The sequence below is a fragment of the Anomaloglossus baeobatrachus genome, chromosome 2 (assembly GCF_048569485.1).
Source record: "Anomaloglossus baeobatrachus isolate aAnoBae1 chromosome 2, aAnoBae1.hap1, whole genome shotgun sequence".
Taxonomy (NCBI): Eukaryota; Metazoa; Chordata; class Amphibia; order Anura; family Aromobatidae; genus Anomaloglossus; species Anomaloglossus baeobatrachus.
In genome coordinates, this window is record NC_134354.1 from 725394911 (window position 1) to 725412598 (window position 17688).

Consider the following 17688-nt stretch of genomic DNA (forward strand, 5'->3'; position numbering starts at 1 on the left):
GAGCCCGTGATGCACGGGAGGGTGTATAGCAGAGGGGAGGGGTTACACTTTTTAAAGTGTAATACTTTGTGTGGCCTCCGGAGGCAGAAGCTATACACCCAATTGTCTGGGTCTCCCAATGGAGCGACAAAGAAAACAGACACACGGACCGTACACTGATGACTGAGGGTAAAAACAGACACACGGACCGTACACTGATGACTGAGGGTAAAAATGGACACACGGACCGTACACTGATGACTGAGGGTAAAAACGGACACACGGACCGTACACTGATGACTGAGGGTAACAACAGACACACGGACCGTACACTGATGACTGAGGGTAAAAATGGACACACGGACTGTACACTGATGACTGAGGGTAAAAATGGACACACGGACCGTACACTGATGACTGAGGGTAACAACAGACACACGGACCGTACACTGATGACTGAGGGTAAAAACGGACACACGGACCGTACACTGATGACTGAGGGTAAAAACGGACACACGGACCGTACACTGATGACTGAGGGTAAAAACAGACACACGGACCGTACACTGATGACTGAGGGTAAAAACAGACACACGGACCGTACACTGATGACTGAGGGTAACAACAGACACACGCACCGTACACTGATGACTGAGGGTAACAACAGACACACGGACCGTACACTGATGACTGAGGGTAAAAACAGACACACGGACCGTACACTGATGACTGAGGGTAACAACAGACACACGCACCGTACACTGATGACTGAGGGTAACAACAGACACACGGACCGTACACTGATGACTGAGGGTAACAACAGACACACGCACCGTACACTGATGACTGAGGGTAAAAACAGACACACGGACCGTACACTGATGACTGAGGGTAACAACAGACACGCACCGTACACTGATGACTGAGGGTAAAAACAGACACACGGACCGTACACTGATGACTGAGGGTAAAAACGGACACACGGACCGTACACTGATGACTGAGGGTAAAAATGGACACACGGACCGTACACTGATGACTGAGGGTAAAAACGGACACACGGACCGTACACTGATGACTGAGGGTAAAAACGGACACACGGACCGTACACTGATGACTGAGGGTAAAAACAGACACACGGACCGTACACTGATGACTGAGGGTAAAAACAGACACACGGACCGTACACTGATGACTGAGGGTAACAACAGACACACGGACCGTACACTGATGACTGAGGGTAACAACAGACACACGGACCGTACACTGATGACTGAGGGTAAAAACAGACACACGGACCGTACACTGATGACTGAGGGTAAAAACGGACACACGGACCGTACACTGATAACTGAGGGTAAAAATGGACACACGGACCGTACACTGATGACTGAGGGTAACAACAGACACACGGACCGTACACTGATGACTGAGGGTAACAACAGACACACGCACCGTACACTGATGACTGAGGGTAACAACAGACACACGGACCGTACACTGATGACTGAGGGTAAAAACAGACACACGGACCGTACACTGATGACTGAGGGTAAAAACGGACACACGGACCGTACACTGATAACTGAGGGTAAAAATGGACACACGGACCGTACACTGATGACTGAGGGTAACAACAGACACACGGACCGTACACTGATGACTGAGGGTAAAAATGGACACACAGACCGTACACTGATGACTGAGGGTAAAAACAGACACACGGACCGTACACTGATGACTGAGGGTAACAACAGACACACGGACCGTACACTGATGACTGAGGGTAAAAATGGACACACAGACCGTACACTGATGACTGAGGGTAACAACAGACACACGGACCGTACACTGATGACTGAGGGTAAAAATGGACACACGGACCGTACACTGATGACTGAGGGTAAAAATGGACACACGGACCGTACACTGATGACTGAGGGTAAAAATGGACACACAGACCGTACACTGATGACTGAGGGTAAAAATGGACACACAGACCGTACACTGATGACTGAGGGTAAAAACAGACACACGGACCGTACACTGATGACTGAGGGTAACAACAGACACACGGACCGTACACTGATGACTGAGGGTAAAAATGGACACACAGACCGTACACTGATGACTGAGGGTAAAAACGGACACACGGACCGTACACTGATGACTGAGGGTAACAACAGACACACGGACCGTACACTGATGACTGAGGGTAAAACGGACACACGGACCGTACACTGATGACTGAGGGTAAAAATGGACACACGGACCGTACACTGATGACTGAGGGTAAAAATGGACACACGGACCGTACACTGATGACTGAGGGTAAAAACAGACACACGGACCGTACACTGATGACTGAGGGTAAAAACAGACACACGGACCGTACACTGATGACTGAGGGTAAAAAACAGACACACGGACCGTACACTGATGACTGAGGGTAAAAATGGACACACGGACCGTACACTGATAACTGAGGGTAAAAATGGACACACGGACCGTACACTGATGACTGAGGGTAACAACAGACACACGGACCGTACACTGATGACTGAGGGTAACAACAGACACACGCACCGTACACTGATGACTGAGGGTAACAACAGACACACGGACCGTACACTGATGACTGAGGGTAAAAATGGACACACGGACCGTACACTGATGACTGAGGGTAAAAACAGACACACGGACCGTACACTGATGACTGAGGGTAAAAACAGACACACGGACCGTACACTGATGACTGAGGGTAAAAACAGACACACGGACCGTACACTGATGACTGAGGGTAAAAACAGACACACGGACCGTACACTGATGTCGCCTGTACACCGGTCCCTCCTCTGATCCCATAGCACAGTGCCCTTCCCTTCTTTCCAGTCTATACCAGGCAGTCACACTTGTGAGTCACCTCTCTGTGCCCTGAGGCCCCGGATGTAGTCACACATCCAGGCTGTGGCCATGACAGTATAGTAAATAGACTGTATAATAGCTGCCTGCCCACCAGAGAAGGGGCCGGCACCAGGCTAGCACACCCCTGAGCCGGCCGGGCTCTGTCTCCGAAGAAAGGCGGGGAAAGAGGAGAGGAGAGGAGAGGGGGGGGAGGCTGATGTAAGAGAGGCAAGGAGTGGCGAGAGCCGGCAACACCAAGCACGCTGCCGCCACACACTTACTACAGCGACCTTGTGTGAAGGAGCAGCGTGCTCAGGAGGACCCACCAGCAGGACCCGGCCCCACAGTGTGAGTACCCAGCCCCGGCCCCACAGTGTGAGTACCCAGCCCCGGCCCCACAGTGTGAGTACCCCCTCTGCGCTGATGATATATATATCTCGCCCTCACTGCGGATATTCCCCGGGGCGAGCTCTGTCCGGATACAATGTAGCACTGGATAATGTCGGGGACACAATGCCTCCGCATCAGTCACGTGTCCTCGGCTGCTCGTTCTATGCATCTGCTGATAAGTGGTCTATTCCCTGATGTCACTGGCTCCATTATTATACACGTCCTCCTCCCGGCTCCGAGCACATGGCCGCCTCCCTCCATGATGACTGGCATGGAGGCTGCCTCTGGCCATAGGTATCTATGGGCCCCCATGATGTATCTGGCCCCATCCATCGGTGATTGTAGCGCTCTATTGGCGCTAGGTCCTGCGCTTTCCCGCACATTACAGCATGATGCAATATTTCTGGCCGCTCTGCCCGCCCCTTCCCTCCTCTGTGATCTGTCTGGCTCCTGTTTCCAGCAGACACACTTGTGCCATTGTGTAGAGCGGACTGTGCTGATATTTTGGGGCTTTCCAGGAGATTTGTTTATAAATACATATGAATGAATCTGTCAGAGAATGTCCCGTGCTGCCGACACTGTCATCTGCAGCTCCACCTCCCCCCTCCACGTCAAAGCTCCACTACATTTCCGTTTATGGTGTCGGTAGAAGCTCGGTGTGCTCTTTATATTGGGTATAAGAGGAAATCCGAAGCAGCAGATGTGATCCTGGAGGAGATGTGACCTGCAGGGCCCGGCCGAGGACAGCCCAGATGTGTCCTGCTGAGTGTATCTAGCATATGGTGACACATTCTGTAACTTCTCCTATTGAAGCTCTGTGAATAAGGCTTTATTCACACTTTGCTGTTTGTGGTTTTGTTTTTTAATACTAATAATAGGGAACCTGTAACCAGTTTTTTGCCCTATAAGCTGCGGCCACCACCAGTGGGTTCTTATATACAGCATTCTAACATGCTGTATATAAGAGCCCAGGCCGCTGTGTAGAACGTAAACACTTTATAATACTCACCTAAACCTGTCGTTGTGGTGGATGTGGCTCAAATGGGCGTCTTCGTCCTCTGGTGCAGGCGCCTCCTCTTTCAGCCATCTTCGTCCTCCTTCTGAAGCCTGTGTCCATGACGTTGGCGTATCTACGTCATACACACTCGCCGAGCCTGCGCAGGCGCACTACAATACTTAGATCTGCCCTGCTCAGGACCTGAATGCCGGCGAGTGTGTATGACGTCTGATGCGTCATACACCGTGGCTTCAGAAGGACGACAGAGGTGGCGACAAAGATGGCCGAAAGAGGTGGCGCTGGCACTGGAGGATGAAGACGCCCATTTGACTCACATCCACCGCAGCAACCGGTATAGGTGAGTATTATAAAGTGATGTTTATGTTCTACACTGCGGTCTGGACTCGTATATACAGCATGTTACAATGCTGTATATAAGAGCTCATTGGTGGTGGCTGCAGCTTATAGGCCCCAAATCTGGTGACAGGTTCCCTTTTAAAAGCTGCTCTTTACAGTAAAAGCAAAAGATGAGATCTCAGAAATCTCATGTACACACTTTTTTTTTTTCTGCTAAGAGCAGTTTCTGCTTGCAGCAATAGCAAAGTGTGAGCATAGCCTCAGGGCCCGGACATGCTGCACCCTAGACCCACTGTCTTCCCTCTGCACAGGTGCCAGTGCTGTCCGCAGGAGAACGCAGCAGTTCGTGCCCATGATCAGGATTCAGGGCGCAGCATATTTTTGCTTATCCTCCCACTGAGAACACTTGCGTCTCCACAAAGCATAAGTTGACACGCTGCAGTCATGTTGCGGCTCTGATTGCCGCTCCGAAGGTGAGTTTACGCTGCATAGAAAAGCAGCACAGTGGAAAGGAGATTTCTATAAATCCCATCCACTGTGCTTGTGCTGTACAGTAAAGGTGTTTTGGACAACGCGCTGTATCCAAAACACTCCAGACACTGATCATGGGACCGTACCCGAAGACTGCTACTTTTATTTTTATTTCACTATCTTCTTATCTATCGTTGTCAGGAGATATCATCATTGCAATCCCATGACCACCATCACTGATAAGAAACTTAAAGGGAACCTGTCACCAGTTTTTCGGCCTATAAGCTGCGGCCACCACCAGTGGGCTCTTATATACAACATTCTAACATGCTGTATATAAGCGCCCAGGCCGCTGTGTAGAACATAAAAAACACTTTATAATACTTACCTAAACCGTTCGCTGCAGTGGATGTGGGTCAAATGGGCGTCTTCGTCCTCCGGTGCGGGCGCTTCCCCTTCCATCTTCTGAAGCCGCGGTGCATGACAGGTCTGACTTTATACACCCTTGCCAACATTCAGGTCCTGAGCAGGCAGACTAAAGTATTTTAGTGCAGATGCGCGGGACCGATGAGTGTGTATGACTTAGGATGCGTCATGCACACAGGCTTCAGAAGGAGGACGAAGATGACCGAAAGAGGAGGCGCTGGCACCAGAGGACGAAGGCGCCCGTATGAGCCACATCCACCACAGCGACCGGTTTAGGTGAGTATTATAAAGTGCTTTTTATGTTCTACACAGAGGCCTGGGCTCTTATATACAGCATGTTAGAATGCTGTATATAAGTGCCCGGTGGTGGTGGCTGCAGCTCATAGACCGAAAAAGTGGTGACAGGTTCCCTTTAATCAGTTTTCAGTTCTGAAGTCTTCTCTTACCTCCTTTAAAGGGACTTTAAGGGGTACTTCACACACAGCGATATCGCTACTGAGATCACTGCTGAGTCACGTTTTTTGTGACCTCATTAGCGATCTCGCTGTGTGTGACACTGAGCAGCGATCAGGCCCCTGCTGTGAGATCGCTGCTTGTTACATACAGCCTTGGTTCGTTTTTTTATTGTTGCTCTCCCGCTGATAAGCACACATCGCTGTGTGTGACAGCGAGAGAGCAACAATCCTGAATGTGCAGGGAGCAGGAGCCGGCGTCTGACAGCCTGCGGTAAGCTGTAACCAAGGTAAACATTGGGTAACCAAGGTGATTACCCGATATTTACCTTCATTACCAGCCTCCGCAGCTCTCACGCTGCCAGTGCCGGCTCCTGCTCCCTGCACACGCTAAGTTAAGCGGTGTGAGCTGGTAACTAAGGTAAACATCAGGTAACCATACCCGATGTTTACCTTAGTTACCAGTGTCCGCAGCTTCCAGACGCCGGCTCCGTGCAAGCGCAGCGTCGCTTGCACGTCTCTGCTGGCTGGGGGCTGGTCACTGGTCGCTGGTGAGATCTGCCTGTTTGACAGCTCACCAGCGACCATGTAGTGATGCAGCAGCGATCCTGACCAGGTCAGATCGCTGGTCGGATCGCTGCTACATCGCTAAAGTGTGAAGGTACCCTAACTGGAACACATATGACTATTGATATAGGGACAAGAAATAACTCTTCTATTCAGACTTCATTATTACGGTTCATGATCACACAGACCCGTACTTCTGTGTATGTAGTGTGCTTTGGACCCACAGAACGTATCCTGGGAAGCTTTTAGTGTTGCTACTAAGGGCTCGTGCACATGTCTGTAATTGCGGTCCGAGTGCGGATTGAACAAAAAAACAGTGCATCGCAGTCTAACCAATATTATTCTGTGAAGTTGTTCTCAAGTCCTAATATTATATTATATTATATTATATTTATTTATATTTTTTCTCTCCCCCTTTTGGACTGAGTCGATTGTGAGGAACAAAAATCACAGCATGTCCTAGTTGGATCCGATTAGGATCGCACTCGGCCATGTAAGTCAGTGAATGCGTGGGGAAACATCAGGCTGCACTCGGATGACATCTGAATGCAGTCCAATCTTCCAGGGCTGTGGAGTCTGAGTCGGAGCTCATTTTGGTGGAGTCGGAGTCGGTATAAAATGCACAGACTCCGACTCCTAAAATATATAATAAATTGGAGACAGTAGTGCAATGCAGAATGTGCTGAATATTTTACTAAATAATATTTAGTATAATGCTGATATTTAAGTGAAAAATGTATTGTAGTACAATGTGAACATCAGACATTTAATTATTTTTATGATAAAATAATCAAGATATTTAGAACATAAAATATATTTATTGGAATACAACTTTAGAACACAAACTGCAATAAATTGTAAATATGCAATACACTATGTAATATACAGTAGATTATATATATATATATATATATATATATATATATATATATATATATATTACATATTGTATTACATATTTACAATTTATTGCAGTTTGTGTTCTAAAGTTGTATTCCAATAAATATATTTTATGTTCTAAATATCTTGATTATTTTATCATAAAAATTATTAAATGTCTGATGTTCACATACACATGTTCATGTATTACAATAAATTTTTCACCTAACTATAAGCAATATATGTCGGAGTCTGAGTCGAAGGTTTGGTTTACCGACTCCACAGCCCTGCAATCTTCACAGACTGACAAAATGGAGACTTTATCTTTCTGTATCATCTTTTCATATGAGAAAATCATATTACAATGTGATCATACTCTAATTAAACTGATCACAATTTAATCAGTGTGATTTGCATAATCGGCCTGATTCTTTTAGATGAGAGAATAATAATTAATCGTGCCAAATAACATAAATATAAAAGTCATCCGCCCCTAGCCTTAGTTGTATTACAAGAGGAAAACGTGCTGGAGCACAATTTGAAAGGGGGAGGGGTAGAAGCCGGAAAGTCCACACAAGACAGCATGGCTGTAAATGTTACCTGTGGATTAGTAACTATAACAATTGCCTAAGATGTTACAAGTCTCCTTCTCGCTTTATGGACTTCTTTCCTATCAGGATTGCCGCAGATTATTCCAGCGGTGCCCGGTCGGTGCTGGAGTCGCCGTGCTCCGCTCTCGTCATTCCCTCCTGGGTCACGCTGCCCCGTAGTCGCTGCCAAACATTCTGAGTGCCATCGTTTATCTTCTGCAATCCTTGGTTGAAATTTGCCCGGCAAAGAGTAATTTTTTATTATTTTCCTTGTGTGATTTGTGCTCTAAGTCTCATGTTTTATGCAGTGTACACTGATATGTGAGGAAAAAAACTCCAGACATGTCATCTCATTAGTATTTATTATTGTGATGAAATCGTCCAGTTTTCATTTCTATAAATTCCATTTGCAGCATATGACATATTTATGCTGATTGGTTATGCAACTGTGATGCGCAGAGTGATGAAATGCATTAATCTCCATAATTTAATCTACACATGTGATACCAGGCTGGTTTTCCTTGTGTTTCCCATCAGCGGATTTACAAGCTCTAGGTGTTTCCTTAGTGTTTATCTTCTATTGTAAGCATCATACTTGACAACTCTGTATACTTGACCCGAGAGGACATTACGGTCGCCCTCATGGTGACGGTGGCCGTGCTGTGATGCTATTTGTTGGCCTTCACCTTGGAGATTTGCTTACTATAAACGGAAAGCTTGTGGGGACTCAACAGATTTAATAGTCTAGCCGGGACTTATCGTCTAACCATACATTCAGCCGCTTACAAACAATGCATTGTATCCACTACAAATCTCCCAACATTTGAATATCAAAAATTAGAAGTAAAATATACGGGGTAGACGGTCCACATGGAGATGACCTGCATCTCTGACTATTCGGGGTAGACGGTCCACATGGAGATGACCTGCATCTCTGACTACTCTGGGTAGACGGTCCACATGGAGATGACCTGCATCTCTGACTATTCGGGGTAGATGGTCCACATGGAGATGACCTGCATCTCTGACTACTCTGGGTAGACGGTCCACATGGAGATGACCTGCATCTCTGACTATTCGAGGTAGACAGTCCACATGGAGATGACCTGCATCTCTGACTACTCTGGGTAGACGGTCCACATGGAGATGACCTGCATCTCTGACTATTCGAGGTAGACGGTCCACATGGAGATGACCTGCATCTCTGACTACTCTGGGTAGACGGTCCACATGGAGATGACCTGCATCTGACTATTCGAGGTAGACGGTCCACATGGAGATGACCTGCATCTGACTATTTGGGGTAGACGGTCCACATGGAGATGACCTGCATCTCTGACTATTCGAGGTAGACGGTCCACATGGAGATGACCTGCATCTCTGACTACTCTGGGTAGACGGTCCACATGGAGATGACCTGCATCTGAGTATTCGATGAAAACTATTCCAACAGTTGAGGGAGTGTTCTCAAGTTTCAACGCTATCCCCTATTCGCAGGATCCGGGATAACTTTCCAATAGCTGAGGGTCTGACCGCTGCTCAGGAACGGAAAAGTGAAGGCACCAGAAAACCCGAAACATTGCCAAACCCAGAACTTCAGCATTTAGACCAGATAAACAAGTATACGATCCTCCTTAAAGCATCAATCTAGGGTGGTTTTATTCCCCCCCCCCCCCCCCCCAAAGTCCCCTTTCTTTACTCTCCCTCCAGGGTCTTCATCTTTTACCGATGCCTCTCTGGTCCTGCGGTGCAATCTTATGCCTGTAAATTCTGACTTTTCAGAAGTTATGTCACAAGGTCTCAATGCCAGTCTATGAGAGTCAGAACAAGGCTCTCATAGACATTTATTGAGTTGGGACCTCAGGCGCCTGCATGAAACACTGGCCTGATGGCAGGTCACAAATCACAAGAGACCAACCGGAGTGATTGTGGGAAAAGATGAAGATGCTGGAGGGTGAGTATAAGACAGGGGACAGGCGGCTTACATTTAAAGCACCACTCCAGCAGTTGAAAAAAATAAAAAATGCTGGAGGGGTGCTTTAAATAAATGTATGAATGGTGAGTCACATAATGTCTTGTAGGCATCTACAGATACATTCATAGTTCTACATTCAGGTTGTGGGCCGGCTTCTCCAGCATTCTTTGCTTGTTTAGTGTGTACACAGAGCCTAATTTTAGTGATTTTTGAATCCTAAACACAATATCCTTTATAATGAGCGTTGTACTATGAACTTCTGTTAGAAAACTCTCCAAGAATACAGATTCCAAGAGAGCATTATATCAAAGCAAGTGTTCCCACCTTTAAAATGGCAGTTTTTGTCATGTAAAAAATCATAACCTAAAAAATCATACAGAATTTTTTTGCACAGTTTTGTAAAATATTCCCACAAAGACGTTTTAGAGCAAAAAACATGGTCTGTAAACAGCTTACAACACAGCAAAGGGATCTCAAGTTATCAGTCAGGAGAAGGGTAGAGAAAAATTTCAACGGCGTTAGGTTTATGGACACTGAAGATTGGTACAACAATGACATTATGTAGAACTGTTCATCCCTCAAAAACTGCTGAAAATTGTTCCATGAGGCTGTCAAGAAGCTAACAGCTACATTAAAGGAGCTGCAGGAGTTGTTGTTGTGCTGATTGCATGTGACATAATGTCCTGTAGCCTTATGTCTGGCCTGTGGGATAGAAAAGTCTAACTGAAGCCTTTTCTAACAAGGAAAATATCCAAGCCCAGCTTTGTTTTGTTAAAAACCTACTACAAGTCTGCCAGAAGCAGATGCCGCACGGACCCTCCCAGTGGCGTCTGATTTTTACGGACACTTTACCATCCTGCACCATAAAACACTGTAAATGATTGTAGAATAATTGTTGCAAAGAAAAAAAAAAAATACATCGCATACAGATGACATGCTTGTCATATAGATGCTAGGCGAGAAAAAAAAAATGTGCGCTCTCATTATATATTATACGGAATACCGAAGGAATTCGCTCTTCCAACTTTTCTCGATAAGAATGAGACTTTTTTTTTTCTTTGTTTTTATATGCTAGTGTAAGTGAATCCTTATAGTGAGCCTAAAGTTGAGCTGTTTGGTGCAAAGTCAACACTGCATATCACCAAAAGACCACCATACACACAGTGAAGCATCATGGAGGCAGGTTCATGAACAATTCCAGGCCTTTTCTAAAAAGCTGAAGAGAAAATAGCCTGACAATGACCCGAAGCATACCTCCAAATTAACAAAAGAATGGCGTTGCCAGAAAATGAAAGTATTTGTTGTGGCCCAGATCTGAATTAAACTGAAAAAAATCTGTATGTACCTGAACAAGCAGGTGCTGTACACAGGCGATACCCTTGCAATCGGACAGATTTGAAGCACTAATGCAAGGAAAAGGGGTAAAAGATTGCCGACTCGACATGTGAGATACTGAGAAACTTTTATCCAAAAACAGTGACTGCCGTCATTTAATTCAAAAGATACTTTAACAAAGTATTAGTTAAATGTGAATATTTATGCAACCACATGATTTTAGTTTTTTATTTTTCCATCCAGAATGAATTCTGCTTATTTTTCAATTGAATTGTTCAGATAATGAGTGATATTAAACGAGGAAAGTTGTGAAATGATTGTTCCTGGTATGATTAATTTTTTTACCTTTGCTTTTTTACGAGGGGTTTGTAGACCTTTTATATCCACTATATATATATATGTAGAATTGTATCCATGTTCTGTATTTTGTTTGTAAATATACTGTTTTCTTATTTCAGTAACATATGGGATGACTAATGAAGGATAAGTCCGTACTTTCAGTCCCATTAATATTGAATGGAGCAGTAATGTACATGTGATCTTCTCTTATGATTGATGCGGCTCCTGTGTTTTTGACTTTCTTCAGTCCTATATTTATCACCAATCATACTCACTTCTGGCTGATACAACGTAGCAAAATGCAGGCAAATGGAAGCGCAAAGTACTGTATTTCGGATTATAAGACGCACTTTTCCTCCCAAAAATTTGGCAGGAAAATGAGTGGTGAGTCTTAAAATCCGAATGTAGCTTACCGGGCGCTGTTGTGTGCATCATGCGATGCTGCTCTGCTCGGCTCTGTGCGCGGCTGCTCTGCTCGGCTCTGTGCGCGGCTGCTCTGCTCGGCTCTGTGCGCGGCTGCTCTGCTCGGCTCTGTGCGCGGCTGCTCTGCTCAGCTGCGCGGCTGCTGTGGTCTGCGCGGGCTGCTCTGTTCTGCTCTGACTCACCACCCCCTCCCCCCTCCCGCACGGAGCAGAGTAGCGTCACGAGCCCCGCACAGAGCAGAGACTGCAGTGAGTATCTGGGCCTCTCTCTGTACCATTGCCAGCATCACCGTACTCTAGTACCTCTCCTGCCTTCTGTGACTCCTGCTCTACTGCTGCCCCCTCTCCCTGGTAAGACACCACCAGATTATAAAACGGACCCCATATTTTTTTTTTCACTTTTTTTTTTTTTTTTCCCCTCCAAATTTGGGGTGCGTCTTATCATCCGGTGCGTCTTACAATACGGTATATTAGAAAATTGGAACTTTTCCTACACAATATGTTCTCCCCACAAAAGCAACCAAACAAACCGCACAGCCAAAAAGCATCATTTGACTTCATGGCACACTATGCGCCCCTGTGAATAATCTCTGGCCGATCTTCTGTTTGGCCTTTCTTATTGCATGCCCAAATTGAACAATGAGCCTGTTCATTCAATCAGCACTTCTGAAACTACATATACTGTCACATTGTGATATTTATACTAGATTGGGTTTATGGGATAGCTAATAGGATTAGCTGCTGTGTAGACAGTCAAATAGGCACTTCACAAGCTTCCATAGAAGAATGGTCCTTTTATTCTTACTACCTGTTGGCCAGTATATGTTCTTCTCTGCAAATTTTACAGCCTAAGAAATAATGTCTTGTTACTTTCCTTCCTTCCTTTCTTCCTTCCATGCTAGTCTTTGAGTCTCTGGTATATCAATACAAATTATGCACCTTTTACCTGCATGCATACTTTTTTTCAGCCCTTTACAAAATGATCAGCCATCTATGCAGGCTAAAATAAATGAAAAAAAACTACTACGCGTTTCGGCAGTACACCTTAATCAGGTTGATTAAGCCGAAACGCGTAAACAGCCGGTGTCATTATACCTTTTTTGGATATATTCTTTTTAACAAGATGAAATAAATACTTTTTTATTCAAATCCTTGGAGTCTGAGCTGGATCCTTCCCTTGCTTCCTTCATGTCTATATACGGCTGGCTGCCGTGAACCGTGCTAGGACCAAGGATACTTATCTGGAGGAATTATTCAGGCTGACTCCTACAGTGGGGAGTGGTTTGTCTGTTCAGTGCCTACAAATGTTCAAAATAAATGGAGAAGCTCTTGTGGCGCCCTGGACAAGCCAGGTCGTCACAGGACAACACCAACACACCCTACACCCCAGTTAGGCACACCAGAGCCAAACACAAAATCCTTGTTGCCTTCCTCCAGGGGCTGATGTCCACAGCAGGGGGTGGGCCAGGCGGTTGGTCCCGCCCACCGAGGAGTTCACAGTCCTGGAGGCGGGAAAAGGGATCAGTTTAGAGTTCAGTTTTGGAGGTTGAAGAGTGAAGTGGTAAAGGAGGAGACTGACCGTGTCCGGGTGTGTGGCCCAGGCACAAACAGCAAGGTTGGCAGATGGTGGTGACAGTCTGCAGGAGAGGCTGATCAGAGCAAACTGTATGGACCGTGGACGGGCGGTGGCCCGGCGGTACCGGATCGGAGAGTAAAGAGAGGCCAGCACCATCCGGCAGGGCCTACGGACCCCGACCAGGCTAGGAGTCGCCGTAAAACCGGTCAAATCCGTTAGCGAAGGGAACCTCCGGGGTTTCCCAGCAGCCAAGACCCGATTGAAGGCAACAGCTCACACCGTAGAGGGAAACAGTCACCGCCAAGGCTACAGTTCCCAGGGCCAGAGCCTGCGGGCAAAAGGGGCTCCCTCAGCATCCATCCAAGCTTGGGAGCGCGTTACCGGTGGGAACCCATTGGAACCATACACACTACACAAGTGCAGGGAAAGGCAGTCACCATCAACCTGCCGGGAGGAGAACAACCGCAGCCGCCTGTGGGACCCGTCCATCCAGCCGTTTGTTTGACCAGAGACTCTGTGTGAATTACTGGCTGCCCCCGCGACCCTGCACCTCACCAGGCCCCGTAACCCGCCTGCCAACCATCCCTAAAACCCTCACCGGGGCCCCGGGACAACCAACCCCCCCCCCCTACCCATGGAGGGGACAACCAACATCCAAGCTGCTCCCTGTCATCGCTCCCGGGATCCCCGTCCAGAGCAGCGGTGGTGTCGCAACTTCACCACAACCGTGGGTGGCGTCACGGACAATGTCCCCAAACCACACACCACCCCCCTTTCACTCACGGGTGAGGAACGGGATCCGGCCCACCGCTCGAGCCACCACCGAGCAGCAGCAGCCGGACCCGAGCAGTGGGTGAGCGCAGCGTCCCCTCCTCCGCCCGCGACACTTTCTTCCTTCTCACAGCAATAAGTCCCAGCACAAGAGACTCTGCATTACCACCAACCAGTCATCTGCACGGTGTAGGGATATGGCTCACTTGGCTGCGGTTGAGGTAGGCACAGGAGGCAACTAAACAAATAGTCCAGGCTGCTTTATTAAAGCTCCATAAAACAAGTCGCCCACAAGGAAAATAAACGGCCTTTCTTTGAAGGGAAACAGGATACAAAGTCCTAGCAAAGGCACTGCAGTGGTAATTCAGCATGGTGACTTCACACAGGAGGTCTTCTTACCTCCACACACAGACACCCAATGATACACCTGGACTTTACCCACCATAACACATCCTATGGTGGGGATATGTGAGCAGCCAGCTCTCTGATTACTCGTAAACCTGGCCCTTGTCAGCCCTATTAACCCTCTCAGCACTGTGTTCTGGATTTTGCTTACAGCAGAGGATAACCACCTCGGTGACACATCTCTCCTAATGACTAGTCCAGCAGCCATCTAACACTGTTTCAGGCTTAGAAAAATGAATAAAGCAATTTTCACCATTGACCTTAATAATTTGAGTGTGTAATATGCCATCAGCAAACAATAACTTTTTTATATTTTCCTGGAGTCATTTTTGTCTTCTTTTTTTATCCCCGCTGCTTGAACATGTATGGGGGGAAAAATGATTTGTGGGAAAAAGACAGGCTTTAGCCTATTTTGTCCCTGGCAGGGAGGTGGTTTACTCTTTTGTGTACGAGAAGAAAATGTTATGGCAAAGACCATTACATGAAGAAGCTTTTAAAGGTATCTTACAAAATCAACTAAAAGCTTATTCTGCACTGATGAGGAGCAAAACTCAGAAACATTACAGATTGGTGTCTGACTGTTTATTACTAATCGTGTTTTTGGGTACTTTTAATGTGATGGACATTGATAGTAGCTACTTATCGGTGGCATTAGATAGTGTTTCCCTTTTGGTGGGGAGATGGTTTGTATACTTTTTTCCTAGGAATCATTGCCTACAACTCAGTAGCGTAGCTAGGGGAGGGGGACCAGAGGGTGCGGCCACCCCGGGCCCCGTGCTCAGAGGGGGCCCACCCGGAGCTGCGATACCATTAACTATATCGGCGTGCACAGCGCGACAATATAGTTAAATGGGCCCGCAAAATCCCTGAAAGCCACACGGAAGCACTTCCATGTGATCTCCGTCAGGTGCCCGTGCAGTCTGTCGCGCTCCAGCCCTGCTGCTGCCCGCACTGCAGCATCAGCAGCTTCTCACACTGCAGTGCAGGCATCTGTGGGGATGACCAGAGCTGCTGACAGGAGGTTAGATGAGATCATTACCTGCTGTGATGATCTCCTGCTCTCCTGACATCAGCGCTGTCACTGCCTTCTATGCCCGCCGTGTTCTCACATCAAGTCTCGCGGGCGGCCTGAGACTGTCGCTAGCGGTGACGTCACGGGCTCCCGCGTATCGCTGAGAACGCGGTGGGCATAGAAGTCAGTGGCAGCGCTGACGTCAGAGCAGGAGAACATCACAGCAGGTAATGATCTCATCTAACCTCCTGACAGCAGCGCTCGTCATCCCCTGCAGTGACCTGGGCTGACCTATTGATGTTAGCTCAGGTCACTGCACTGCTCTCCCAACCAATGGGGAACATTCTGTTCTTCATTGACTGGGACAGTGACTATGGTATGGATCGCCGTGAAACCCCCTTATTGGATTACGCCGGACCCGGATTTGATTGTTCTTTTCAATAAAATGGTGAAAGAGGGAATGTTTTGGGGAGTGTTTTTTCAAATAAAACTTTTTTTTTATTTTTTTTATTACTGACTAGGTTTGTGATGTCAGGTATCTGATAGACGCGTGACATCACTAACCCCAGGGCTTGATGCCAGGTGATATTACACATCTGGCCTGGCATCAACCCCATATATTACCCCGTTTGCCACCGCACCAGGACAACAGGATGAGTTGGGGCGAAGCGCCAGGTTTGGCACATCTAATGGATGCGCCACTTCTGGGGCGGCTGTGGCCTGCTATTTTTTTTTTAGGCTGGGGAGTGTCCAATAATAGTGTCCCTCCCTAGTCTGAGAATACCGGACCACAGCTGTCCGCTATACCTTGGCTGGTGATCCAATTTGGGGGGGACACCGTGTTTTTGTTTTAAATTATTTATTTAATGTAAAATAACAGCGTGGGGTGCCCTCAGTTTTGGATTACCAGCCAAGGTAAAGCTGCTAGCTGTAGTTTGCAGGCTGCAGCCGTCTGCTTTACCCTAGCCAGCTACAAAAGATATGGGGGACCCCACGTCGTTTGTTTTTTTTTAATTTATTTTTTGGCTAAATACAAGGCTAAGCACCCTTTAGTGCCACATGAAAGTCACTAAAGGGTGCCAGCTTAGAATATGCAGGGGGGTGAGACATTATATAGGTCTTTCTCATCTATCTATTCATTCATTGATTCATTTATTCATCCCTCTATCTATCCATCTCTATACTCATTTATTTATTTATTTATTTATCTTTCTTGCTGCTTCCGTTTTTTGCAGTCGCAAAAAAACCTGGAAGGCACACGGATGACACACGGACCGTATACGGAATGGATGTCACACGGATGACACACACATGCATCCGTGAAAAAAACTGACCGTTTTTTGCTGCCCGCAAAAACGAAACGGTCATGTGAATGTAACCTAAAGAAAAGGGAACCTGTCACCTCCAATATGCGATCTGACATATTAGCAGACGCATGTTTGCCCTATTAGCAGCTCCCAACCCATCCCTGTGCTGTAAAATTGTGTAATATGAAAGTAATAAACATTTCCTTTCATATTTCCTATGTAGATTACAGAGCCGCTGTCCCCATGGGCGGTGCCTTGCCCTATGGGCGTCTGCATACTTTCCGTGGTATCACGCCCCTGTGGGTGTGATACCATAGAGTCACATGAGCAATGTCCCCGTCGCTCATTTTATCCTGAGCACGTTTATACTTACCATTGCGGCAGACTTCTCTTCCGGGTTTCCTTGTCAGGTTCAGACGCGCAGTGCACATGCACAGTGCTCGTCTGAAGCCGGCGCGTGAACACCCGGAAAAGAAGCCTGCCGCAATGGTAAGTATAAACACACGCAGGATAGAATGAGCAACGGGGACGTAA

At 46.9% G+C, this 17688-nt stretch overlaps 1 protein-coding gene across 1 annotated transcript in view; it reads left to right on the top strand.

Moving 5' to 3' along the window:
* The first annotated feature begins 3094 nt into the window (after positions 1 to 3094).
* The window catches only part of SLC7A1 (solute carrier family 7 member 1), a 92157-nt gene continuing 77563 nt past the window's right edge, over positions 3095 to 17688 (top strand). The window contains exon 1 of the mRNA XM_075337359.1: positions 3095 to 3231. The gene's annotated coding sequence lies outside the window, so the exon portion shown is untranslated. The remainder of the gene's footprint in view (positions 3232 to 17688) is intronic.